The sequence below is a fragment of the Dendrobates tinctorius genome, unplaced genomic scaffold (assembly GCF_039654945.1).
Source record: "Dendrobates tinctorius isolate UK_male_01 unplaced genomic scaffold, ASM3965494v1 ptg000062l, whole genome shotgun sequence".
Lineage (NCBI taxonomy): Eukaryota > Metazoa > Chordata > Amphibia > Anura > Dendrobatidae > Dendrobates > Dendrobates tinctorius.
Window position 1 is genome coordinate 20,207,802 of NW_027361730.1, and position 27,597 is coordinate 20,235,398.

Sequence of the window (27,597 nt, forward strand, 5' to 3'; positions counted from 1 at the left end):
TTTTTCAATAAGGATTGTATGAGAGACTTTGTCAAATGCTTTGCTGAAGTCAAGATATACTATATCTACAGCATTTCCTTGATCCACCCAATCAGTGATACCGTCATAGAAGGAAATTAAGTTAGTCTGACATGACTTATTAGTTAGAAACCCATGCTGACTCTGTTTAATCACTTCATTCTTATCCAGGTATTGACATACATGTTGTTTAATAATTTGTTCAAAGATCTTTCCTGGTATAGAAGTCAGACTCACCGGCCTATAGTTGCCTGGGTCCACCTTCTTCCCCTTTTTGAAGATAGGAACAACATTTGCTCTTCTCCAGTCTTCTGGCACTTCTGTTCTCCAAGAATTTTCAAAGATTATGGAGAGGGGTTCAAAAATTTCTTCTGCTATCTCCTTCAGTACTCTGGGGTGTAATTCATCTGGACCTGGAGACTTGAATTCATTTAGGTTAGCTAAGTGTTTCCTCACTATCTTTCTGTTTATAGATATCCTGGATTCTTCTATTCCCTTAATAGGACAGTGAATAACAGTTGATGTTGCATTTCCTTTCTGAGAGAAAACAGATGCAAAATAGGAATTTAAAAGTTCAGCCTTCTCAACATCCTGTCTTACCATTTCATCATTTTCATCCTGTAAAAATCCTATAGCATCTTTGACTTTTCTTTTACTTTTGACATATCCCCAAAATCCTTTATTATTGCTTTTGACATCTCTTGCAAGCCTCAGTTCATTTTCAGCTTTAGCTAATCTGATTTGTGCCCTGCAGGTTCTGCAGACAGCATTATATTCTTCTTTAGATATGCCTCCCTCTTTCCATTTTATAAACATTTTTTTCTTCCTTTTTAGCATGTGCTTAAGTTCTGTGTTCATCCATCCTGGTTTCCTTAAATGCTTCCTATTCTTCCCTCTTTTCGGAATTGTTAACAACTGTGCTTTGAGAATTTCATTTTTCAAGATTTCCCATCCTTCCTGGACATTTTTGTCTTTAAGGATATCCAGCCATTGGATCCCTCCAATTCTCTTTCTGAATCCCTTAAAATCTGCCTTTCTGAAATCTAACCTTGATGTCTGAGTCTTCACAGGTCTTCCACCTCTAGTTATCCAAAATTCTAAAATAGCATGGTCGCTACCTCCTAGGGTCCCAGCCACTTTTACCTCCTCAACCATTTCCTCCCTGTTTATAAGGATTAGATCCAAGGTAGCAGTTCCCCTTGTTTTCTCCCTTACCTTTTGGAAGATAAAGTTGTCAGCAAGAGAGGATAAGAATTTCCTTGACCTGTTAGTTTTGCCTGAGAGAGATTCCCAACAAATGTCTGGATAGTTGAAATCTCCCATGACAACTATGTCATATTTTTTGGAGAACTTGGCCATCTGATGCATAAAGAGTTCATCTATATCTTCGGCTTGCACAGGCGGCCTGTAGTAAATGCCTACAATGGTGTCCTTTCCATTGTTCTGTCCTTGTATTCTTACCCAAACAGTTTCCACAGAACTCCCAGTCTCTGAAGCTTCAATCTCTGTGCAGATATACGCGTTTCGAACATACAATGCGACACCCCCTCCTCGTTTATCAAGTCTGTTTCTTGCAAATAAGTTGTATCCTTCTAGTCTTGTATTCCAATCATGTGTATTGTCCCACCAAGTTTCAGTGATTCCAATTACATCATATTTCTGTTCCTGTGTTAGTAGTTCCAATTCCCCTTGTTTGTTGCCCATGCTTTGTGCATTAGTATAGAAACATTTTAGTTTGTGATTGGTTTCTCTTTCTCCAATATTTTTATTAATTAGATTCTTTCGTCTTTGTTCTTCCTTTCCACTTCTAATAGCAGAGTTCTCAATAGCATTTGTCAGGTGTATGGCTTTTTCTGGTCTTTTGCTTCCCTTCCCATGTTGTTCTAGTTTAAAGCTCTCCTTACAAGTGTAGCAAGGCGACTTCCAAATACATGCTTTCCAGTCTTCGTAAGGTGCACCCCATCTCTAGCAAGTAGTCCATCGTATAAGTAGTTCACTCCGTGATCCAGAAATCCAAATCGTTGCTGACGGCACCATCGACGTAGCCAGTTGTTCACCTGCAGAATCTTATTCCACCTCCTTGTTCCATGGCCATCCACTGGGAGGATGGAAGAGAAGACCACCTGTGCTCCCAGTTCTTTCACTTTCTTGCCTAAGTCTTCAAAGTCTCTGCAGATGATTTCCAGGTCGTTTCTTGCGGTGTCATTTGTCCCCACATGTAGTAGCAGGAATGGGTAGTCATCTGTAGGTCTGAAGAGTCCTGATATCCTGTCAGACACATCTTTAATTTTTGCACCTGGAAGACAGCACATTTCTCTTGTAGTTATATCCGGTCTGAAGATAGCGGCCTCTGTTCCTCTCAGCAGGGAATCCCCCATGACCACCACTCTCCGTTTCTTCTTCACAACATTTTTCTTTCTCCATCCAGGAGGACTCTGAGGGCGTACAAGGTTGCTGTTTGTTGGCAAAGTCTTATCCTGATGTATTTCTTCATCGTTTTCCTGCGTGAGAGCCTGGTACTGGTTCCTGAGCAGTATGGGTGCTGACTGCCTCCTGATCCTCCTGCTTCTCCGGGTCACATGTCTCCATTCCTCTGTTTCTTCAGGTGCACTTCGAATTTCTTCTCTTTCTGTAACATGAAGAGATAATTCTGCTCTGTCCAAGAACTCTTCACCTTCCTTAATGATCTTCAACGTAGCTAACCTCTCTTCGAGATTTTGCAACTTTTCCTCCAACAGGGACACAAGCTTGCATTTGTGGCATGTGAAGTTTGGCTTTTCCACTGGTAAATCTGTGAACATGTAGCACGAAATGCAGCTCACCAAATGGCTCCTGGCCTCTTCCATCTTGAGATTTCTTAAAAACGATGAAAGATGAGCCAAATTTCGCGCGCCTCTTCACTTATCCCAGAAGGCACTGGGAATATGCAAATGATCTCCTCAAGACTCTTCCCCTGGTTTTCCGATTTCCTCTTTTCAGCTGCAACGGCCAAAACCCAGTGATCGTTGAGCTCGCGGAGACTCTTCACTTATCCCAGAAGGCACTGGGAATATGCAAATGATCTCCTCAAGACTCTTCCCCTGGTTTTCCGATTTCCTCTTTTCAGCTGCAACGGCCAAAACCCAGTGATCGTTGAGCTCGCGGAGACTCTTCACTTATCCCAGAAGGCACTGGGAATATGCAAATGATCTCCCTCTTTTCAGCTGCAACGGCCAAAACCCAGTGATCGTTGAGCTCGCGGAGACTCTTCACTTATCCCAGAAGGCACTGGGAATATGCAAATGATCTCCTCAAGACTCTTCCCCTGGTTTTCCGATTTCCTCTTTTCAGCTGCAACGGCCAAAACCCAGTGATCGTTGAGCTCGCGGAGACTCTTCACTTATCCCAGAAGGCACTGGGAATATGCAAATGATCTCCTCAAGACTCTTCCCCTGGTTTTCCGATTTCCTCTTTTCAGCTGCAACGGCCAAAACCCAGTGATCGTTGAGCTCGCGGAGACTCTTCACTTATCCCAGAAGGCACTGGGAATATGCAAATGATCTCCTCAAGACTCTTCCCCTGGTTTTCCGATTTCCTCTTTTCAGCTGCAACGGCCAAAACCCAGTGATCGTTGAGCTCGCGGAGACTCTTCACTTATCCCAGAAGGCACTGGGAATATGCAAATGATCTCCTCAAGACTCTTCCCCTGGTTTTCCGATTTCCTCTTTTCAGCTGCAACGGCCAAAACCCAGTGATCGTTGAGCTCGCGGAGACTCTTCACTTATCCCAGAAGGCACTGGGAATATGCAAATGATCTCCTCAAGACTCTTCCCCTGGTTTTCCGATTTCCTCTTTTCAGCTGCAACGGCCAAAACCCAGTGATCGTTGAGCTCGCGGAGACTCTTCACTTATCCCAGAAGGCACTGGGAATATGCAAATGATCTCCTCAAGACTCTTCCCCTGGTTTTCCGATTTCCTCTTTTCAGCTGCAACGGCCAAAACCCAGTGATCGTTGAGCTCGCGGAGACTCTTCACTTATCCCAGAAGGCACTGGGAATATGCAAATGATCTCCTCAAGACTCTTCCCCTGGTTTTCCGATTTCCTCTTTTCAGCTGCAACGGCCAAAACCCAGTGATCGTTGAGCTCGCGGAGACTCTTCACTTATCCCAGAAGGCACTGGGAATATGCAAATGATCTCCTCAAGACTCTTCCCCTGGTTTTTGTAGGGGCTAGGCTTATATACATCACTGGAGGGGCTGGTCATACATATATCAATGGAGGGCTGGGCATACATATATCACTGGAGGGGATGGGCATACATACACTACCGTTCAAAAGTTTGGGGTCACACAGACAATTTTGTGTTTTCCATGAAAACTCATACTTTTAATAATCAAATGAGTTGCCAAATGAATTTAAAATCTAGTCCAGACATTTAGAAGGTTCGAAAAAAAGATTTTTATTTGAAATAATGATTTTCTCTTTCATACTTTGCTTTCGTCAAGGAATGCTCCCTTTGCAGCAATTACAGCATTGCAGACCTATGGCATTCTAGCAGTTAATTTGCTGAGGTAATCTGGAGAAATTTCACCCCATGCTTCCAGAAGCCCCTCCCACAAGTTGGTTTGGCTTGATGGGCACTTTTTGCGTACCATACGGTCAAGCTGCTCCCACAACAGCTCAATGGGGTTGAGATCTGGTGACTACGCTGGCCACTCCATTACAGATAGAATACCAGCTGCCTGCTTCTTCCCTAAATAGTTCTTGCATAATTTGGAGGTGTGCTTTGGGTCATTGTGCTGTTGTAAAATGAAATTGGCTCCAATCTAGCGCTGTCCACAGGATATGGCATGGCGTTGCAAAATGGAGTGATAGCCTTCCTTATTCAAAATCCCTTTTACCTTGTACAAATCTGCAACTTTACCAGCACCAAAGCAACCCCAGACCATCACATTACCTCCACCATGCTTGACAGATGGTGTCAGGCACTCCTCCAGCATCTTTTCGGTTGTTCTGCATTTCACAAATGTTCTTCTGTGTGATCCAAACACCTCAAACTTGGATTCGTCTGTCCATAACACTTTTTACCAATCTTCCTCTGTCCAATGTCTGTGTTCTTTTGCTCATACTAACCTTTTCCTTTTATTAGCCAGTCTCAGATATGGCGTTTTCTTTGCCACTCTGCCCTGAAGGCCAGCATCCAGGAGTCGCCTCTTCACTGTAGACATTGACACTGGCGTTTTGCGTGTACTATTTAATGAAGCTGCCAGTTGAGGACCTGTGAGGCGTCGATTTCTCAAACTACAGACTCTAATGTACTTGTCTTGTTGCTCAGTTGTGCAGTGGGGTCTCCCACTTCTCTTTCTACTCTAGTTAGAGCCTGTTTGTTCTCGCCTCTGAAGGGAGTAGTACACACCATTGTAGGAAATCCTCAATTTCTTTGTAATTTCTTGCATGGAATAGCCTTCATTTCTAAGAACAAGAATAGACTGTCGAGTTTCACATGAAACTTCTTTTTTTCTGGCCATTTTGAGAGTTTAATAGAACCAACAAATGTATTGCTCCAGATTCTCAACTAGCTCAAAGAAAGGTCAGGTTTATAGCTTCTCTAATCAACCAAACTGTTTTCAGCTGTGCTAATATACTTGCACAAGGATTTTTAAGGGTATTCTAACCAACCATTAGCCTTCTTACACAGTTAGCAAACACAAAGTACCATAAGAACAATGGAGTGATGGTTGTTGGAAATGGGCCTCTATACACCTATGAAGATATTGCATTACATACCAGACATTTGCAGCTACAATAGTCATTTACCACATTAACAATGTATAGAGTGTATTTCTGAAACATTTAATGTTAGCTTCATTGGAAAAAAACTGTGCTTTTCTTTCAAAAATAAGGATATTTCTAAGTGACCCTAAACTTTTGAACGGTAGTGTACATCACTGGAGGGGCTGGCGCTTATATACATCACTGGAGAGGCTAGGGCTTATACATCCCTGGAGGGGTTGTGCTTATATACAGCACAGAAGGGGATTGGCTTATATACATCACTGGAGCGGCTGGGGATGTTATACATCACTAGACGAGCTGGCAATATATACATCACAGGAGGAGCTGGGGCTTATAAACATCACTGGAGGAGCTAGGGTTTATATACATTACTAGAGGGGCTGGGCATACATATATTACTGGAGAGGCTGGGGCTTATACACTTCACTGGAGGGCCTGGGCATACATATATCACTGGAGGGGCTGGGGTTTATATACATCACTAGAGGGGCTGGGCATACATACATCACTGGAGGGGCTAGGGTTTATATACATCATAGAGGGGCTGGGCATACATACATGTCATGAGCTCATTTTCTGCTCCACCAGTTGAGAGTTCCCTTTCCGTTCTCCCTCTGGTGGTGACAGGAGGTAGGTAGGTTGGTTTAAGTGGTAGTGATCTGCCACCTGGTGAGGAAGATAATGATTGGATCTCTGGAGTATCAGACTGGATATAAGACAGCCGACGCCCTATCCAGGTGCTGGTGATTCAGTCTGCTTCTCAGGTCTAGGACTCAGCTCTGTTCCAGTCTTCTCAAAGATAAGTTTGTTTTTTGCTAATGTTCACACTTGCTCTTGTTGGTCTTTTCAGTTTTTTGTGTGGTCAGCCAGCCCAGCTGGGCTGTGCTGAATTTCCACTCTTATTTGCCAAATTGCCTTTTTTGTCCCTTATTAGATTGGCCTCTTTTTGCTCTGTCTCAGAATATTTCAGAGTGCTGATATAGTGGGAGAAGTCTAGTGACTTCAGGGTTAATTTTGCTATCAGTTGTGTTGGACATTTTGTAGGGTTTTTTGGCAGACTGCAGACAGTGTCTTTTCTTTCCTGTCCTTTCAAGTTAGTCGGGCCCCATCGTTTGCTTAGCCGATTTTCCTGCCTTTGTTTGTGTTTTCATCTTTTTTCACCGTCAATACATGTGGGGGGCTGTCTCTCCTTTTGGGTCTGCTCTGGGGCAGTTAGTTTTCCTCTTTTCCTGCTTTAGGCTTATCTAGTTCTCCGGTTGTGACGAGGCGTCTAGGACCACCATAGGAACGCTCCACAACTGCTGCTAGTTGCGTGTTAGGATCAGGGGTCTGCAGTCTGCATAGTTACCAACCTCTTTGGTTTTCTGAGACTTAGCTTGTATTGTTTTTTATTTCCTCCTCGGCTACCCTTTCATAACAGAATCACCAGCCATACTGCAAATTCTAGGGTACTCAAAAGCAGGGAAAAAAAAAAAAGAAAAAAATTGTCAGAATTTTTTTCTATATATGCATTTTTTCCTCTTTTTCTCTGGGGCCGTAGGAGGATTTTTTCCTTAATGGAGATTAAGCAATTGTCTGATCGTGTGGAGCAGCTCGCTGCTGAAGTGCAGGGAATTTCCGCCTATCTCGCTCAATCACATGCTGTTGAACCCAAAATCCCCACTCCTGATGTGTTTTCTGGGGATCGGTCTAAATTTTTGAATTTTAAGAATAATTGTAAATTATTTCTTGCCTTGAAGCCTAACTCATTGGGAAGCTCTGCGCAGCAGGTTAAAATTGTCATCTCCTTGCCGTGCGGCGATCCCCAGGATTGGGCATTTTCTCTGACACCTGAAAATCCTATTCTGACTAATGTGGATGCATTTTTTCAGGCCTTGGGGTTGTTGTATGATGAACCTAATTCCGTTGATCAAGCTGAGAGAACCCTGTTGGCCTTAAACCAGGGTCAGGATCCTGCAGAGTCATATTGTCAAAAATTCCGAAAGTGGGCGGTCCTTACTACATGGAATGATAGTGCATTGGCAGCTCTCTTTCGGAAAGGTTTATCAGAGACCGTAAAAGATGTTATGGTGGGATTTCCTGTTCCCTCTGGTGTGGATGGCTCTATGGCATTAGCCATTCAAGTTGATCGGCGTTTACGTGAACGTAAAAATACACGGGAGGCGCTGCCACCTTTTGAACAAATGTCTGAACCTATGCAATGTGATGGGCTTTTGTCTAGGGCGCAACGTCGGGAGTTTAGAAGGCGTAATAAGCTGTGTTTTTTCTGTGGAGATGCCTCTCATACTATTTCTGTCTGCCCTAAACGAGAGAAACGTTTTGCACACACATTTGCTGTGGGCAGTATACAACCTAAGTTCCTTTTGGCAATTACTCTGATCTGCTCCTTGTCCACATTTTCCACTAAGGCTTTTGTGGATTCAGGAGCAGCTCTGAATCTGATGGGTTTGGACTTTGCTAAACATTGTGGTTTGTCCATGATGCCTCTGCAGCACCTATTCCTTTGAGGGGTATTGATGCCACTCCGTTGGTGGAGAATAAACCTCAGTTTTGGATCCAGGTGATAATGTGAGTTGCCCCGGACCACCAGGAAAATTGTAAATTTTTGGTGCTGCATAATTTGCATGACACTATTGTTCTGGGGTTCCCCTGGTTGCAAACTCATAACCCAGTTTTGGATTGGAAATCTGTGTCTGTGGTGAGTTGGGGTTGTCAGCGTGTTCTTAGGGACGCTCCTGTTTTCTCCACCTCTCCTCAGTCTCATGATATTCCTGATTATCTGGCTGAATTCTCTGATGTATTTAGTGAGAGTAAGTCTGCGTCTTTGCCCCCTCATAGGAGTTATGACTGTGTAATTGAGTTGATGCCTGGGTGTAAATTTCCCAAGGGTCGGCTTTTTAACTTATCTGTACCCGAACATGATGCTATGAGATCCTATATTAAGGAGTCATTGGAGAAGGGTCATATAAGACCATCCTCGTCACCTTTAGGTGCTGTTTTTTTTGTGGCCAAGAAAGATGGTTCATTAAGACCGTGTATTGATTATCGTTCCCTTAGCAAGATGACGGTTAAATATCAGTACCCGTTACCTCTGATGTCTGATTTATTCTCCAGAGTTAAGAGTGCCTGCTGGTTTACTAAGCTTGACCTCAGGGGGCGTATAATCTTATTCGCATCAAGCACGGGGATGAATGGAAGACGGCGTTTAATACTCCGAAGGGACATTTTGAGTACCTGGTGATGCCTTTTGGGCTCTCCAATGCCCCTTCTGTCTTCCAGTCCTTTATGAATATTTTCTGAGACTTTGTGGATAAGTTTTTGATCATCTATCTGGATGATATTTTGATCTTTTCTAGTGATTGGGATTCTCATGTGTAACATGTCCGGACTGTGTTTCGGATTTTGAGGGAGAATTCCCTGTTTGTTAAGGGATCAAAATGTCTCTTTGGTGTACAGAGGATTTCATTTTTGGGATTTATCTTATCTCCATCGACTATTGAAATGGACCCGGCCAAGGTACAGGCCATTTATGATTGGGTTCAGCCTACTTCTTTGAAGGCTCTTCAGAAGTTTTTGGGTTTTGCTAATTTCCATCGTAAATTTATAGGTAATTTTTCTAGTATTGTCAAACCACTGACTGATCTGACCAAGAAGGGAGCTGATGTGCTGAATTGGTCTCCTGAGACTGTCTCAGCATTTCAGGAGCTTAAGCAGAGGTTTACTTCAGCTCCAGTTTTACGACAACCTGATGTCTCACTTCCATTGCAAGTGGAGGTAGACGCTTCTGAGATTGGTGCAGGAGCTGTTTTGTCCCAAAAAGACCCTGTGACTTCTAAGATGAATCCCTGTGCCTTCTTTTCTCGAAAGTTCTCCCCATCTGAACGCAACTATGACGTAGGGAATCGGGAATTGTTGGCCATGAAATGGGCATTTGAGGAGTGGAGACATTGATTGGAGGGAGCTAGACATCAATTTGTGGTCCTCACCAATCACAAGAATCTGACTTATCTGGAGTCAGCTAAACGCTTGAATCCTAGACAGGCTAGATGGGCCTTGTTTTTCACGCGTTTTAATTTTGTGGTCTCTTTTCTTCCGGGCACTAAGAATGTTAAGGCAGACGCCCTTTCTAGGAGTTTCTATGCTTATTTTCTTAATGTCACCGAGCCTACTACTATAGGTAAGGGGGTAGTTCTTTCTGCCATTTCGCCCGATTTGAGACGCGCCCTGGAGGAATTTCAGGAGGATAAACCTGAGCGTTGCCCTATGGGAAGATTGTATGTTCCGGACCAGTGGAGAAAGAGAGTGATGTCTGAAGTCCATTGCTCCGCATTGGCTGGTCATCCAGGTATTTTTGGTACCAGAGATTTGGTGATTCGGTCGTTTTGGTGGCCTGCCTTATCTGGTGATGTCAGGAATTTTGTACCGTCCTGTGGGACTTGTTCTTGGTCTAAACCCTGTTCTCATTCTAGTGGGTTGCTGATGCCCCTGCTGGTGCCCAAGAGGCCATGGACCCTATTCTCAATGGATTTTATTTCTGATCTTCCTGTCTCTCAGAGAGTGACTGTTATCTGGGTAATTTGTGATAGATTTTCGAAGATGGTCCATCTTGTACCACTCCCAAAGTTGCCATCTTCCGCTGAGTTGGTACCCTTGTTTTTACAACAGGTGGTTCGGTTACACGGGATTCCTGAGAACATTGTGTCCGATAGAGGGGTCCAGTTTGATTCCAGATTTTGGAAAGCCTTTTGTTCCAATCTGGGAATTCAGTTATCCTTCTCCTCCGCGTTTCATCCCCAGACCAATGGGCAGACTGAGAGAACAAACCAGACCTTGGAGTCTTATTTAAGATGTTTTATATCTGCTGATCAAGATGATTGGGTCTCATTTTTGCCCTTGGCCGAATTTGCGCTGAACAATAGAGCTAGTTCTGCCACCTTGATGTCACCCTTTTTCTGTAATTTTGGGTTTCATCCTCGATTCTCTTCAGGGCAAGTAGAATCTTCATCCTGCCCAGGTGTGGACACTGTGGTTGTGAGAATGCAGCAGATATGGGACCAAGTGGTGGATAAATTGTCTCTCTCTCAGGAAAAGGCCCAGCGTTTTTCCAACCGGCATAGGACCATTGGTCCTCGGTTTAAAGTGGGTGATATGGTTTGGTTGTCATCTAAGATTATTCCTATGAAGGTTGCATCTCCAAAATTTAAGCCAAGATTTATTGGACCTTATAGGATTTTGGAGATTCTTAATCCTGTTTCTTTTCGATTGGCTCTTCCAGTTACGTTCAAAATCCATAACGTATTTCACAAATCACTGTTGAAGAGGTTTGTTGAGCCTGTAGTTCCTGTGGTGGCACCTCCTGACCCTGTGTTGGTTAAAGGCAATATGGAATATGAGGTAGAGAAAATATTGGATTCTCGTTTGGTTAGACGGAGACTCCAGTATTTGGTCAAATGGAAGGGATATGGCCAGGAGGATAATTCTTGGGTCTCTGCCTCTGATATTCATGCCAATAAATTGGTTCGTGCTTTTCACCGGGCCCATCCTGATCGGCCTGGTGGCATGGATGAGGGTTCGGTGACCCTTCCTCAAGGGGGGGGTACTGTTATGAGCTCATTTTCTGCTCCACCAGTTGAGAGTTCCCCTTCCGTTCTCCCTCTGGTGGTGACAGGACGTAGTGAGGTTGGTTTAAGTGGTAGTGATCTGCCACCTGGTGAGGAAGATAATGATTGGATCTCTGGAGCATCAGACTGGATATAAGACAGCCGACGCCCTATCCAGGTGCTGGTGATTCAGTCTGCTTCTCAGGTCTAGGACTCAGCTCTGTACCTGTCTTCTCAAAGATAAGTTTGTTTTTTGCTAATGTTCACACTTGCTCTTGTTGGTCTTTTCAGTTTTTTGTGTGGTCAGCCAGCCCGGGTGGGCTGTGCTGAATTTCCACTCTTATTTGCCAAATTGCCTTTTTTTGTCCCTTATTAGATTGGCCTCTTTTTGCTCTGTCTCAGAATATTTCAGAGTGCCTATATAGTGGGAGAAGTCTAGTGACTTCAGGGTTAATTTTGCTATCAGTTGTGTTGGACATTTTGTAGGGTTTTTTGGCAGACTGCAGACAGTGTCTTTTCTTTCCTGTCCTTTCTAGTTAGTCGGGCCCCATCGTTTGCTCAGCCTATTTTCCTGCATTTGCTTGTGTTTTCATCTTTTCCTGCTTTAGGCTTACCTAGTTCTCCGGTTGTGGCGAGGCGTCTAGGACCACCGTAGGAACGCTCCAAGACTGCTGCTAGTTGTGTGTTAGGATCAGGGGTCTGCAGTCTGCATAGTTACCAACCTCTTTGGTTTTCTGAGACTTAGCTTGTATAGTTTTTTATTTCCTCCTCGGCTACCCTTTCATAACACATACATCACTAGAGGGGCTGGGCATACGTACATCACTGGAGGGGCTAGGGTTTATATACATTTCTAGAGGGGCTGGGCATACATATATCACTGGAGGGACTGGGGCTCATAGAGGAGCTGGGCATATAGACATCACTAAAGTGGCTGGGCATACATGTATCACTGGAGGGCTGGGGTTATATACAACACTGGAGGGGCTGGACATACATATATCACTGTCACTATCACTATATAGCTAACTGACAATACTCTATACTCCTCCTTCTAGACCTGTCCACTGCTTTCGGCAGTTAACCACTGCCTCCTACTACAGATCCTCTCTTCCTTTGGCGCCAAAGACTTTGCCCTATCCTGGATCTCCTCATACCTTTCTGACCGCACATTCAGAGTCTCCCACTCCCACACTACCTCCTCATCCCACCCTCTCTCTGTTGGAGTCCCCCAAGGCTCTGTTCTAGGACTCCTACTCTTCTCAATCTATACACTTCCCCTGGGACAACTCAAAGTCTCATGGATTCCAGTACCACCTTTATGCTAATGACACTCAGATCTACCTCTCTGGCCCAGAAGTCACCTCTCTGCTGTCCAGAATCCCAGAGTATCTATCAGCCATATCCTTCTTCTCCTCTCGCTTCCTCAAACTCAATGAGGACAAATCTGAACTCATCATCTTTCCTCCATCTCACAGATCTTCCTTATCTGATCTATCTATCAATCACAATAAATGACATCACACTTTCCCCTATATTAGAAGTCTGCTGCCTCGGAGTAACACTTGACTCTGCCCTGTCCTTCAAACCGCACATTCAAGCTCTTTCCACCTCCAGTCTCCTCCAGCTCAAAAATAGTCCATCCTTTCCTCAGCCCTCAATCTACTAAAATGCTTGTGCATGCCCTCATCATCTCCTGCCTCAACTACTGCAACATCCTCCTCTGTGACCTCCCTGTTAACACCCTCGCACCTCTCCAGTCCATCCTTAACTCTGCTGCCCGACTAATTCATCTCTCTCCTCGCTACTCCCCGCCTCTCCCCTCTGCAAATCTCTTCACTGACTCCCATACCCTCAGCGTATCCAGTTCAAATTAGTAATGCTACCTACATAGCCATCCATAACCTGTCTCCTCCATATATCTCTGAACTAATCTCCCCTCACATACTGTAATCTCCGATCCCCCAAGACCTCCTTCTCTCCTCCACACTTATTCAATCCTCACCTAAACGCCTCCAAGACTTCTCCCGAATATCCCCCATCCTCTGGAATTCTGTGCCTCAACACGTTTGACTATCAACCATATTTGGATCCTTCAAACGGAACCTGAAAACCCATCTCTTCAAAAAAGGTTACAGCCTGCAATGATCCCGCTGTCTCCTCACCGCTACCGGAGCTAGTGCCTCACCATCACAAGAGCTGCTGCAACCCCCCAACCTACTGTCTCCTTCTCCACCATCCTGTAGAATGTAAGCCTGCAAGGGCAGGGTCCTCTCTCCTCTGTATCTGTCATTGATAGTTTGTTTACTGTAAGTGATATCTGTAATTTGTATGTAACCCCTTCTCATGTACAGCACCATGGAATCAATGGTGCTATATAAATAATAATAATAATAATCACTGGAGGGTCGGGGGTTATATACAACACTGGAGGAGCTGGGCATTCATTACTGGAGCGACTGGGGCTTATATACATTACTGGAGGCGCTGAGGCATATACAGCACAGGAGACATGATGGCTATGGCTGCTGTTGTCGTTAAGGGGTTGCAGATGGTGGTGACTCCATCTACAAAGTATGTCATTGCCAGTACAACTTGACGGCACTCGCTAACATCAGAATGTAATCCTTCATGGGGTGTGCAGCAGTGTTTTGTAATGAACGCTTGGTTTGCACACTTGCGCGCTGTGATTGTAGCAATTAAATGGATGGCAAAATGTAGTGGCTGGCACAAACACTGAGGTCCCCTGAAATTTTCCAAGGAACTGTACAAAAGAACATCGCAGGCCGGAGGTTCCCCATCCCTGTAGTAATACATCAATACCCTGCAATCAAATCACAGAGGGCCGATGTGTGTGAGTCCTGGTGTGTGTTACTGTAAGGGGATGAGATATCATGTCTTTCATGCTCCCCTTCCCTCTGAATGTCTTCCAGTTCTTAATGTTTACAGATGTGTTTTATGATAATTGCCTGCGGTACTGCTACATGTATAACTATGTATAGCTCATCGCTTATGGTATTGCCACTTGAATGTGTTACCATAATATTGAAGACTGTTATATATTGCTTTGTATTCCTGTATTATAGTATTGAATATATGTTATGTGTCCTTCGTGTATGTACAGTTAGGGAAAGTTAGTGCATCCTTCTTGGGACAGTAGTGGAGGGCACTCTTAGCATATAGTTTCCCCATAGACCAGGTAGTTGTAATTATGTTGTGGGCCACTAGATGGGAGCATACTAGTGGGGCCTGATAGGTGGTTCATAGAGAGTTAATTGTAGGAGGGGCTGCTGAGAGTTAAGGTTAGTGATGAAGCGTGGTTTAGTCAGACGGGACCAGGGCGCCCAAGTGTCCACATGGGCTATAGGCCCGCACAGCTTGGCAATCACCTAACGTTAAGTCGTTATTGCCCACGTTACCAACGGGCACTGCATGCCTTAGCAGTGGGTCAGAACAGGAAAAGGAAGATTTGTCATCTTACCGCCTGGGCCAATGCTTTTAGGGTAGAAGTTGGCTGGACTAAGGAGATGAAAGGAGTTGAAGTTTTGACGAGATCGGTACAGATGGGCCAGATGCTTCACCAGAGGTCACCAAACGTAGTGATTGATGAATTCATGCCTGGGGCGAAACAGGCTGAAGGAAATGTCATTATAGTGAGGTCGGGCCTAGTAGGAACTGGGAAGCAGTCTAGTACGGTTCAGTCCAGGCATGTACTGCACAGAAGTGACAACAAGTATATAGAAGAAAAGAAGAGATCAAAAAATCCCAAAAATATGTAAAGAATGCAAATACAGTTTATTGATAATTAATTACAGGATAAATGGAGGACAGTGGGGAACAAGGATCCAAACCAAATTGCACATGTAAGAGAGCAAAAGGACACACACAAGGTGGAAAAAACAAGGGAGGAGATGAATGTGAATAACATTCAAATACTGGCTACAAATGTATGCTCTCATATATATTGCACAACTCCCAATTGGCCTCTATGAAGTCTCAAAGACCAGGCATAGTATAATAGTAAAACAACAGACAATGCTGTAATGAAAGAGTTAAGTGTTTGAATATTTACCTGATCAAGTGAGGAGGCAGCCCACCCGGTGTGTCCCCCCACACACGTTTCGGCGTGATTGCCTTTCTCACCCCTTGACCGTTATGGCTTGGGAAGTGCCCGGGTGAAGCTGAATCTGGAGATGCAGGTATGCCGAGGAGTGTAGTATTGTTTCATGTAGGGGAAGGACTGGACACAGCTGCCACCAAAATACAGGTCAGGACTACAGTCCTATCCCTCCCTTACATTCTATTGAAATGCTGCTTGACACAGTTTTTAAATGATTATGCCACGGTTAACAGTTCTAGCTGTGGTTGATAGATGCAAGCTGTGTAATACAGGCGGCATCAGCCACATGTGAAGGGAGCTAAGCTCCTGAGTCCCCTTTCCACACGTGCAGATCCCTTCCTAGAAAATTAATTTGCATCCTAATGTGGGGATGAATTAACCATTTTCTATTATATTTCTGCTGCAGCTGTCCTTTCCTTTATCTAATTGCTTTTCCAAAAATGATACAAATCTGTCAGAGCTTACTCTCCTGAATGTTCTTTATGCTCCCAGTCCCTACTCATTTTTCTCAGCATAAGGCCAGTTTCACAAATATGTAAAACTTGGCCATCCTCTGGGTTTCTCAACCTGAGTTAACTACCTTATAAGTTATGTATGATAAAATTAGCCCAGGTCAGGAGACCCAGCAGTGAGTCAGCTATTCCAATCAAAACACAATCCATACTTCACAAATGTGTGAAATCAGGTTTTAGAGATAGGTGGGGTTGTACACAGATCTGGAGTGGTGAGAGGTTGGAAAGTATTTTTGCAGACCCAAAAAAACAGGCTACAGAAAAGGAGGAAAGCACAAGAAGCACAAGAAGAGGAAATTACAATGGAGTTATGCTGATAAAAAGGGAGTGTAGTGTAAGATAAATTGCAGCAATTGAAAACATCAGAACCCTGTATACACACAGAGATCACATCCAGCCTATATTACAGGGAAAGTTATTCCCACACAAGATTAAAATCAAACTTGGATCAGACTTCAAACTACATACCAGAGAGTCTGAAAATGAATGAAGGAGACTCAAGTTTACTGTAATTTTATTAAAAAGGGATTGTCTGGGACTTTGGGATTTTGAGCTATTAGGTTAGGAACTTACTAGCAGGTAGTTGCTAACTACCTGCCTGTTCGGCCTTAGAAAGCTCTGTTCCTGGTGCGGTAGTGATTCTCTTACCTAATTTGTCGAAAAAGCAAGTACAATAGAGATCCGCACTGCTGCAGCACTAATGTCCAAAACCTTTTGTAGTTATCCAGACTGCTATTTGGCTTCTTAGCCCAGGGCCCACGGGTTTCAACCCAATGAAAAGACAGAGCAAATGTCCATGCACAGAAAAAGAGAAGCAGGTTGCACTCACTGTCCCTTTAAAAATCGACTTTATTGAGGCAGTTTAAAACATACAGGACAGGAGAGTTTCATGCAGATTGAGCAGGACGACGATCGTTTCGTGCAAATGCGCTTCTACGGGTCCTATGGGAGAAAGGAAGTGACGAGGTATATACCTGCAACAGGTCAAAATACCTCCCCCTTTCCCTCATCACCATAATGTGAGCAAATCAATCCACACCCACCTGGGTATGAAAAGGTATAACATAATATGGAACACAATAAAAACAATTAAAATGAGCAAAAAACAGTGAATAACACACCACTGCAGACAGAGACACAAAAGAACAATTACAAGAATACCGACATATCAATTTTATCTTTGAAGCTTGTTGCTTCCAATGCTCCAGTGTGCATAATCCATCTCGCCTCCCTTCAGAGAAGACGCTTATGGAGATCACCTCCCTGATCAGGTAAGACAACCCGCTCCAACCCTGCAAAACGCAATGCCTCTGGATTCCCCCCATGATGATCTATCATATGTTTGATCAATCGTGGCACCCCTTTTCCTGAATGGATAGAATTAAAATGTTTTCAGAATATGACAAAAAGTGGTCGTATTGTTTTGTAAAAAAAAAAAGAAAAACTTGTAGGGGCAAAACAAAACATAAACTAAATAAATGGTCCTGTATGTGATAAAATAAAAAACCCGATGTGATATCGATCCAATTTGTAAGGAGCACCCCGTGAGATGAAAAGAGCAAAAAGAACAGTGCCCACATTTGAAATTGCCTTTAGGGACGCTTGTTTGTAACCAATTATTTTGTTCATTCTTCATGCGATTACGTACCAGAACATCCTTCAAGCTGTGCTGCTCGTACACACAATCAACGGACCCCTGGCTGATATTTCTGACAAGTCTGCATCTTTTTCCACAATGTGCCAATTCTTCCTTATCACTGAGCGAATATACCTATCCATGGGACCATACTTGAAACTGAAAACAAACTTTCTCCCTTTTCTTTTTTTGCCCCTCCCCATTGTTTCAATACTGGGATCACTTGCTGGACTGACTTGTGTATGATTAACCGTTCTATCTAAGGCAGTATCTAAAATAGATCTGGGATATCCTCTCAGTAGAAACCTATGATACAAATCATGTGATTGTCTCTTAAAGCCATTAGGGCTACTATTGATTCTTTTGAGCCTTAAGAACTGGCTAAGTGGCAAAGATTGTTTTGTATAATAAGGATGGGCACTGTCAAAATGCAATAAAGAATTGCTAGCGGATGGTTTTCGATACACTTCCATATTAAGGGCTCCCTCTTGTACCCGAATGCTGACATCTAAAAACTCCAGAGATGTACCCCCAAATTTTGATGTGAACCTCATGCTCATATCGTTGGATTGGTTCAGATGCTCCACAAAATCATGGAATGCATCCTGAGGATCGTCCAACACCATGAACATGTCATCCTCAAATCTGACATAAAATCTGATTTTAATAAAATGTTATTGAGGGAATAAATGTATCTCTCTTAAAATACAGCGAGGAATACATTTGCAAATGTACAAGCTACCGAAGTCCCCATCGTGGTGCCCACCCGTTGAAGATACCACGTATCTTGGAATTTGAAAGCATTATGCTTCAAAATAAATTCTATACCACCACAAACGAAATTAACAAAATCAAAATTTTTGTCTGTACCCACCACAACCGTCCGAATTGCATCTACCCCATCCCCTTGTGGCATTCTAGCGTAGAGGCTCTCCACGTCCACCGAGACTAAGGAGAAACCATCTTGCCCCGTAAAATCATGCAAGGAATGTAAGAAGTCACTGGTATTCTTTATATATGAAGGGATATCCCATAAAAGGGGGCGCAACAGCAAGTCCATGTACTGGAACAGGGGCTTGGTGACCCACCCTTTGCCAGAAACAATGGGACGGCCTGGAGGGGAAGAAACCGATTTGTGTGTCTTGGGAATGTGGTACCAGTGGGGTTTTCAGGGGAATTCCGGTAAGAGTTTTTCCGCTTTCTTTTTTGAAATTACTCCTAATTCCACCTGTTTCCTGAGGAAAGAGTGCAACTAATTTTTAAACTTATGTGTTGAGTCTTGGAATAGTTTGCAGTATGTAATTTCATCCGACAACTGCCTATATGCCTCTGCAAGATATTGTTCTTTGGGTAATAAAACTGTATTTCCACCCTTATCCGTTGCCCTAACAATAACATCTGTCCATCCTTTAATATTAGACAAAGCTTGCTTTTCATCAATGTACAAATTGGGAGTTAACCTGAGGTACATTATAGTCTCTATGTCTTTCAAAACCTGCTTCTCAAGCAAATCAATCACATTGCCTGGGGAATTGAAGGGAATATAAAAGGACTTCACCCCTCCCGTGAAAGGTTCTGTATGGGGAGGTAAACCAACACCCAAATCTGTGGTGGAAGATGTAGTGAAGGTGAACCCTCCTTGACATGAAACTCTCCTGTCCTGTATGTTTTAAACTGCCTCAATAAAGTGGATTTTTAATGGGACATTGAGTGCAACCCTCTTCTTTTTTTCTCTGCATGGACTCTTACTTAATTTGACCTCAAAGCAACAGAGCAGCTTTTTTACTTCGGGTCAGTTCTATTGTCGGGGTATTAATGCTGACATCATGCTGATTGACAGGGCAGGGCAGATCAGACAGGTAGTTAGCATCTAGTTATCACCTACCTGCCGGTAAGTTCTTATCTACCTTCTCAATAGCATCAACCCCAAAGTCCCGAATAACCCCTTTAACTAAAAGTAACCACTAATATAGGTACACATTTTTTCCAAATCAAAGTTAACCATAGCCTTTAAGGAGTACCTATAGACACTTTTCCTGTGTTGGTATAGTTTTTCTTAGCCAATTAGTTTTTCTTACAGTTTTTTAACTGACTATAAATGCCAGCTCTGTACTGAAAGAAGAAACAATTGGTTTAATAGAAATGATGAAGGTTTATACCGTTATCATTGTTACTTAATGAAGTACAATTTTACCAGTGGAGACTCAAATTGATAGGAATTAAGGTAATGATGGTGTTTCCAAATGTAAAAGGGGGGAGGGGGCGCACCACCATCTTTAGTTAAAGGTAAAATGAGGTGCATGAGACATTTAAAGCATGTCACTCAATGTTCAATACAACTTTCTGTAAAGGTTTGCAGTACTTTAAAACATTCCTTTAGCAAAAAGCAGTGAAGTCGAGATAAAAGGTATATATCAATACACACCTCTCTGGGGGAAATGTACTTTATTAGACGTCAGTACTATAAAACAAACCAATTCAAAACCTATCTATTCAGTAGCTCCATTTATTTGATCTCAAAACATGACTTGAATACATCGTAAAGCTTTTATTTTTTTCTCCCAATATTTTATGACGGTACTATTTTCTTCCCTGCAAAAAATCATTTATAAACTGTCTGCTTATTCAGAAACATTTGCTAAATTCTCTGAAAACTTCTTCAAAGTCAAAGACACGCCCAAAAAGGGAATGGTTTTGCAGGTGATGGTCGCAGAAAATTATGCTTTCCTTATATACTTCATGATTTATTCTTCATAGGGTTTGCATTTTGATTGTGTCCATGCCACTACTGGTAGCATAGTAACATAGTTAGCAAAAAAGACATTTGTTCATCCAGTTCAGCCTGTATTCTGTCAGAATAAATCCCCAGACCTACGTCCTTCTAAAGGACCTAATCACTGTAAAATACAATATTGTTATGCTCCAGGAAGACATCCAGGCCTCTCTTGAACCCCTCGACTGAGTTCGCCATCACCACTTCCTCAGGCAATGAATTCCAGATTCTCACTGCCCTTCTCTCCTCCAGACGCAGAGAATGCCCCCTTGTGACCGTCACCTTCCTTGTCATAAACAGATCCTCGGAGAGATATTTGCATTGTCCCTTTATATACTTATACATGGTTATTAGATCGCCCTTCAGTCTTTTTTCTAGACAAAATAATCCTAAGTTTGCTAATCTCTCTGGGTATTGTAGTTCCCCCATCCATTTTTTTAATTTTGTTGCCCTCCTTTGTACTCGCACTAGTTCCATTATATCCTTCCTGAGCACGGATGCCCAAAACTGTACACAGTACTCCATGTGCAGTCTACCCAGGGATTTGTACAGAGGCAGTATAATGCTCTCATCATGTAGATCCAGAACTCTTTTAATGCACCCCATGATCCTGTTTGCCTTGGCAGCCGCTGCCAAGGCATAAAGCAGCCACTGCAGACAGTGGCGTTGGACTGGGCTCCCACCCCCAACCCCCACATTGGGCATACAGTATGTATATGCCCTTGTAGAGTTCTAAATCCTACAAGGACAAACAAGTTGCACCACCTCCCCCATTATGTATATCCCCCATCTTGGGCTCCGTCCTGGTATATATGTCCCACATCCTGGACACATCCTAGTATACATGTCCCCAATCCTGCTATATGTGTCCATCATTCTGGTCTCATCCTGTTATATCTATCTAGCTATCTATCTATATATCCTTCATCCTGGTATATATGTCCCCAATCCTAGCCTCATCCTGGTATAAAAAATCCCCCATTCTGGTATATACTGTATGTCCCTTATCATTACCCCATCCTTGTATATATCGCCCATTATGGTATATGTTTGTTATCCTGGTATATATGTCCCTTATCATCCCCCCACATCCTGGTATACATGTCCCTTATCATTCCCCTATCCTGGTATATATTGCCCATTCTGGTGTAAAGCAGGTAAACGGATGCAGTAACGCAAAGGCACAGAGCAAGGGTTAAAAGGAGTGTGGTTTAATTAACAATAATGAACTCCTTGCAGGGAGATAACAGGAAGGGGGAAGACAGGTTAAACAGTATACATGTGGTTCGACGCAACAGTCTCTCTATAAACTTTTACTTATCGTGACTCCGCTGTCTATTAGTCGCCTGTAGTCCAAGAGATGATGTAATGAGGCGGGGCCCAACACTGCGTCTTCAAGCTTTCCGGCACTACACACGATCACGCTTCTGGCGGCAGCGGGCGGTCTCCGGTTTTGCCCGCTGAGCTCCTAGTCCATTGAACGGCAGAGCCGAATTATGAAGCTCCGCACAAGTCTCTCCTCGGGCATGTGCTCCCCTACTTATCTGCCAACAACTGGATGCACTCACCACGATGTCTCACTTGGCGCTCCTCCCTTGGTACACCCCCGTTACCTGATCAACTGCAATGCGCTGCTTTACCTGACGCCCATCTCTCTGTGCGCCCAATGGTACCCATGAGTTCTCACTGACCCCATCCTGGGTCTCTGCTCTGTGCTTCAACTCGCTCTGCAGCACGCAGCTGGTCCCTGCGCTCTCTCTCCTTCGGTGGGAACTTCCAGCCTTTTGCCGCGCTAAACCCTGCTGTCATGGGTTCTTCCCATCTCCTCTTTCCTCCCCCCTGCAACACTGGACGCGGCCTCAACAGTTCCGGACCCGGCGTCTCAGAGGTACCCACAGCCCGGTCCTCTTCCTTACACCCCTGTTCTCCTTCAACTTGCCATTCCTCGGGCGAGAGCTCCTTCACCAGGCGGCCGCATTCTTCCACTACTTGAATGATTCTCTGCCAGATGAATTGATCCTGTGCATAATGGGTGGGAGGCACTCCAGCTGCTGTTCGCTCCAATCGGTGTAATCCAAGTTGACTGATAGGAGGCGAGGGGATATTTTGATTCGAGGAGCCTGCTGGTTCTGTCTCTTCAAGCGGAGGCACCTCAGTGCTCACTTCCCTGGGTGCAGTAGACAGCAAATTATTAAGGTCTGAGGATGAGACTGGCATCTCTTCTTCGTCAAAGTGGGGAACTGTTGAAGTAGGCGCATCGGTGATGTTCGGTGTTTCTTTTCCTTCTCCAGGACCCTGAGACAGGCAAGGCCTCAACATGCTACAATAAATTATCCGGGTAGGCGCTCCTTCCTCCTTTTCAGGCTAAACTTCATACACCGGCCTGTCGGAACCGACTCGGCGGGTCACTTGATGTGGGGTCTTCTCCCATCGTTGTTCCAGTTTTCCCCGAGGCCACTTGTTCCGGATCAACACCCATCTCTCAGAGCTGTCCCTCGAGTCCCTCGAGTGGGTGTCTTTTCATGGTCCTGGAGTTCTTGGAACTTCGTCTGCACCAGCTGGTCTGTAGTCGATGTCGATGTTCCCCAACCCAGGAAGACATCCACCGTCCATGGGTAGTCTCCTTCTGGGTCTAACTCCATCTCCGTGATCTCTCGTCCCTTTCGCCCCAACAGCAAGGTATATGGGGTGTATCCCGTTGTACCGTGCACCTGATTGTTGTACACCCACACCAGTTCAGCCACAAACTCAGGTCACCATATCTTCTGATCTTCCTCCAATGTTCGGAGCATCTGGATCAACGTCAGATTAAAGCACTCACAAGCTCCATTCCCCTGATAATGATTGAGAAGTCAAGAAATACACCCTATCTGGTACAAACGATGTAACTCTTCCATCACTCAACCTTGTAAGCAAGTGCCTTGGTCAGAATGGATCCTTTTCGGGCAACCGTACACCCAGATGAAGTCTCGGCAAATGGCCTGCGCAGTCGACTCAGCAGTCTGATTTGATTAGATGTGCCCCCAACAGCCATTAATGGAATCGCTATTCACTTGCCATTGTTAACATGTTAAATGCTGCTGTCAATCTCTGACAGTGGCATTTAACTTGCGCTTACCGGAAACGTGCCAATAACCCCGCCCATCAGCGCCCATCACATGATTGTGGGGCACCGATGGGTTAGCATGACAGCCGAGGGTCTGTGAAAGTCCCGAAAACTGTCATTGCATATCTCCTATGGACGTTGGATGCCGCTATGTGTAGTACAAGCGATTGGATGATGGCAGCTTCAAGTCTCCTAAGGAGACTATTGAAGTCAATGAAAAGTGCAAAAATGTTTTCAAAAATATGAAAGAAATTAAAACGATATAAAAGTTCAAATCAACCCCCTTTTGCCTCATCTAATATATGAATCTCAAGTGTGTGTATGCATGTATGTGTGTATGTCCGGGATTAGCATCCGCACCGTCACAGCTACAGCCACAAAATTTGGCACAGTCACACGTCTGGACCCCGAGAGTGTCCTAGGCTATGTTGTGAGGTGAAACTTTAACCCCGCGCGTTCCAATTCACCAAACAATTTTGCCCCTATCTACATAATGGGGAAAAAGTGTGTGTATCAAGCCCCGCCCCTCATTATGATGTCATAATGGTTGCCATGACGACGCTGATGTCATCATAGGTTGCAAGCCCCGCCGCTCATAAAGATGTCATAATGGTTGACTATGGGATGGAGGATGTGTGATGGGTATATGGGCACTGGACTATGGGATGTAGGATATGTATGACGGTTATATGGGCACGGGACTATGGGATGGAGGATGTGTGCTGGGTATATGGGCATGGGACTATAGGATGGAGGATGTGTGATGGGTATATGGGCATGGGACTATGCGATGGAGGATGTGTGATGGGTATATGGGCATGGGACTATGAGATGAAGGATGTGTGATGGGTATATGGGCACTCGACTATGGGATGGAGGATATGTATGTATGGTAAAATCAATAGTGTAGTTCAAAAGTACAACTTGTGCTGCAAAAAACAAGCCATTACATAGCCATGTTGAAGGAAAAATAAAAAAGTTATGGCTTTGGGAAGAAGAGGAGCAAAAAATGAAGAAAAAAAAAAAAGAAAAAATGAAAATCCCAACTTCGTGAATAGGTTAATGCATGGAAAAAATAAGTTATTCTACTCACCTTCACTCTGACACGTGGTATCATTTTCTGAAGTCGGCAGCTGACTCCAACTTGCAAGCGATGGGAGCGCATGATGTTACTGCCATGCGCCCCCAGACACGTGTACGTCGAGGTCATTTGCTGGCCTCTTGGCTGGCAGCATGCATTGCAATGCTGCAATACACTTCAGCTGAATGTGCATCCAAGGACATACATCCAGTTCACGTTTGCGCTGACATCGACGGGTCCCTCACTCACAGGGCCCAGCTGTGACCTCTGTAACTGCAACCATTACGCCCCTGCTTGCAGACCATTCAGGTTACGCAGGTTGCCCAGCTCCTCCATGGTGGCACAGCCATACATGCTGTCGCAAGTCTTAAGAGCATGGAACAAATACCATGATGTGCACGAAGTACATTAAATGAGGCAGCAAGACCAATATCTGATGATTTGTGCTAGGAGGAACAGAATGAACAGATGCTGTGCATCTTGATTAATATTAACCAGAGAACACCAAGATAGGCAGGTTCGGCAGAGAACATCAGCATTGGCAGGTTCGGCTTTGAAATCATGCTAACTTCACAGATGAGAGCAGGTTCACACTGACAACATATGAAACAATGCTGAACGATATATGGCCGGAAATGTTATCCAACATGATTGGTTTTGCATTGGGTGAGTTATGGACTGGGTAGGAATATCCTTGGAGGGTTGCAAAAACCTCTGTGTGATAACAAACAGTACCCTGACTGCTATTAGTAACAGGGAAAGAATCCTGAAAGCCCTACTATGTGTAGCACAAGCGATCAGAAGATCGCAGCTTCAAGTCTCCTATGGAGACTATTGAAGCAAGTAAAAAGTAGGAAAAAAAGTTTTTAAAAATATTTCAAAAGTAAAAAAATATAAGAGTTCAAATCACCCCCCTTTTGCCCCATTCAAAATAAAACAATAATAAAAATCAAAAATACACATATTTGGAATACTTGAGTTCAGAAACGCCCATTCAAATTTTAAAAAAAGAATTAATCTGATCAGTAAATGGTATAACTAGAAAAAAAAATCAAAAAGCCAGAATTATGCTTTTTTTGGTCACCGCAACATTACAATAATATGCAATAATGGGAGATCAACACATTGTATCTACATAAAAATGATACCAATAATCATCTCAGTGCGTAAAAAATAAGCCCTTACTTTTTTCTTTACAAAATTTGGATTTTATTTTCACCACTTACATAAAAAAGAACCCAGACATGTTTGGTATCTGCAAACTCGTAATGGCCTGGAGAATCATAATGACAGGTCAGTTTTAGCATTGTGAACATGTTAAAAAAATCCAAAAAACAATTATGGAATTGCACTTTTTCTGCAATTTCACCACACTTGGAATTTGTTTACCATTTTCCACCACATGATATGGTAAAATCAATGGTGTCGCTCAAAAGTAGATCTCATCCTGCAAAAAACAAGTCCTCACACGGCCATATTGACTGAAAAATAAAAAAGTTATGGCTCTGGGAGGAAAGGGAGCATAAAACAGAAACTTAAAAACCCAAAGTCGTGATGGGGTTAAAAAGAGTAGTTGAAGGCAATGAGATTTTCCTGTGTAGGGGAGACGGCCCCGGAAAAAAGGCCCGCCGTGTGTCCGGGCCGGAACTAGGGGGGCTGTCACCCGGGTTCCCAGGGGGTACGTTCCTGAGGGAAATATTTGCAGACAAGGACCGACAGTCAATCGGGAAATGTGAGGGCGGGACCAAGAAAGGGGCGGAGTGACTAAAAAACGAGCAGCGGAGACAAGGGGAGTACACTTGGCGGGGAGAGAGACGTGGGAGACGAAAGAATGGAGGGAGGAGTCTAAGTGGCATCCCAGAGCGATAGGGAGTCAGTGCTTTCAAGAAGGGAAAAACGGGGCTCACCTAAGCAGGAGAGAGGACGGTGCCAAGCAGCACTAGGAGGAGATCCAGCGAGACTCACGGGCCGCCACTGCCCCGCTCCGTACCTTGGCTGCGGCCTGTACAGCGAGACCCGTGGCCGCCACTGCCCCACTCCATACCACAGCTGTGGCCTGTACAGCGAGACCTGCGGCCGCCACTGCCCCACTCCATACATTGTACAGCTGCGACCTGTACAATGAGACCCGCGGCCGCCACTGCCCCGCTCCCTACTGCGGCTTGTACAGCGAGATCTGCGGCCACCTTTGACTCGCCTCCCATCGAGGCAACCCCGGCAGAAGGGAACTGGCCTGTGACTTGTATCACCCATCCAGCACCTGGGCATAGGAACGCCAGAAGCCTGCGGCAACTCTTCTTTGGCTGGACCCGGCGGCTGAGGCGCCGATCAGACAACAACTCTGCAGGACGTCAGAGATCGATAAGTGACACTTCATTTTGTTCATATTTAGTCCAAGGACCTGTAGCCGGCCATAACATTGGCCATATAGTCACCATTACTCGCCGAACTGGTTATTATTGTGTTACTTCTGTATTTGTGTCTGGCTTTCCTGCGTGGAAAACTGTTGTTAGCTTTCCTCTTTATCCATATATATATAAAAGTTAACTTTAACCCTTGCTCTGTCTCCGGCTCGTCACTGCATCCTGCGATTACCACACATGTACCCTTGACAGCTCCCCAGAGAGAGATTATCTACCCTTCAAGAACAGGAATGTATTGTTCTTTGTCAGGATTTCCCACTGCAACACTTGAGTGTGTGCCTGAGCCAAGGGTACCGCTGGGATCCAGGAGGTTAAGGTTCCTAAAACTGACATTACTCTCCTCAGTCATGACCAGATTGCCTTTCAATTTTGATACTTGCCTAGTCACCCTCTCCTTTTTCTCCTCTGGAAGAAAATAACTCTGATCAATTAAATCAAGGAGAAGGCTCAGGAAAACTTGTCCCTTTTTGGGCTCTGATCTTGATTTTTTTTGTTTAACCCAACCCAATCTTGTCAGAGTAGTTTTGATTTCTCCAATCTATATCCTGAAGA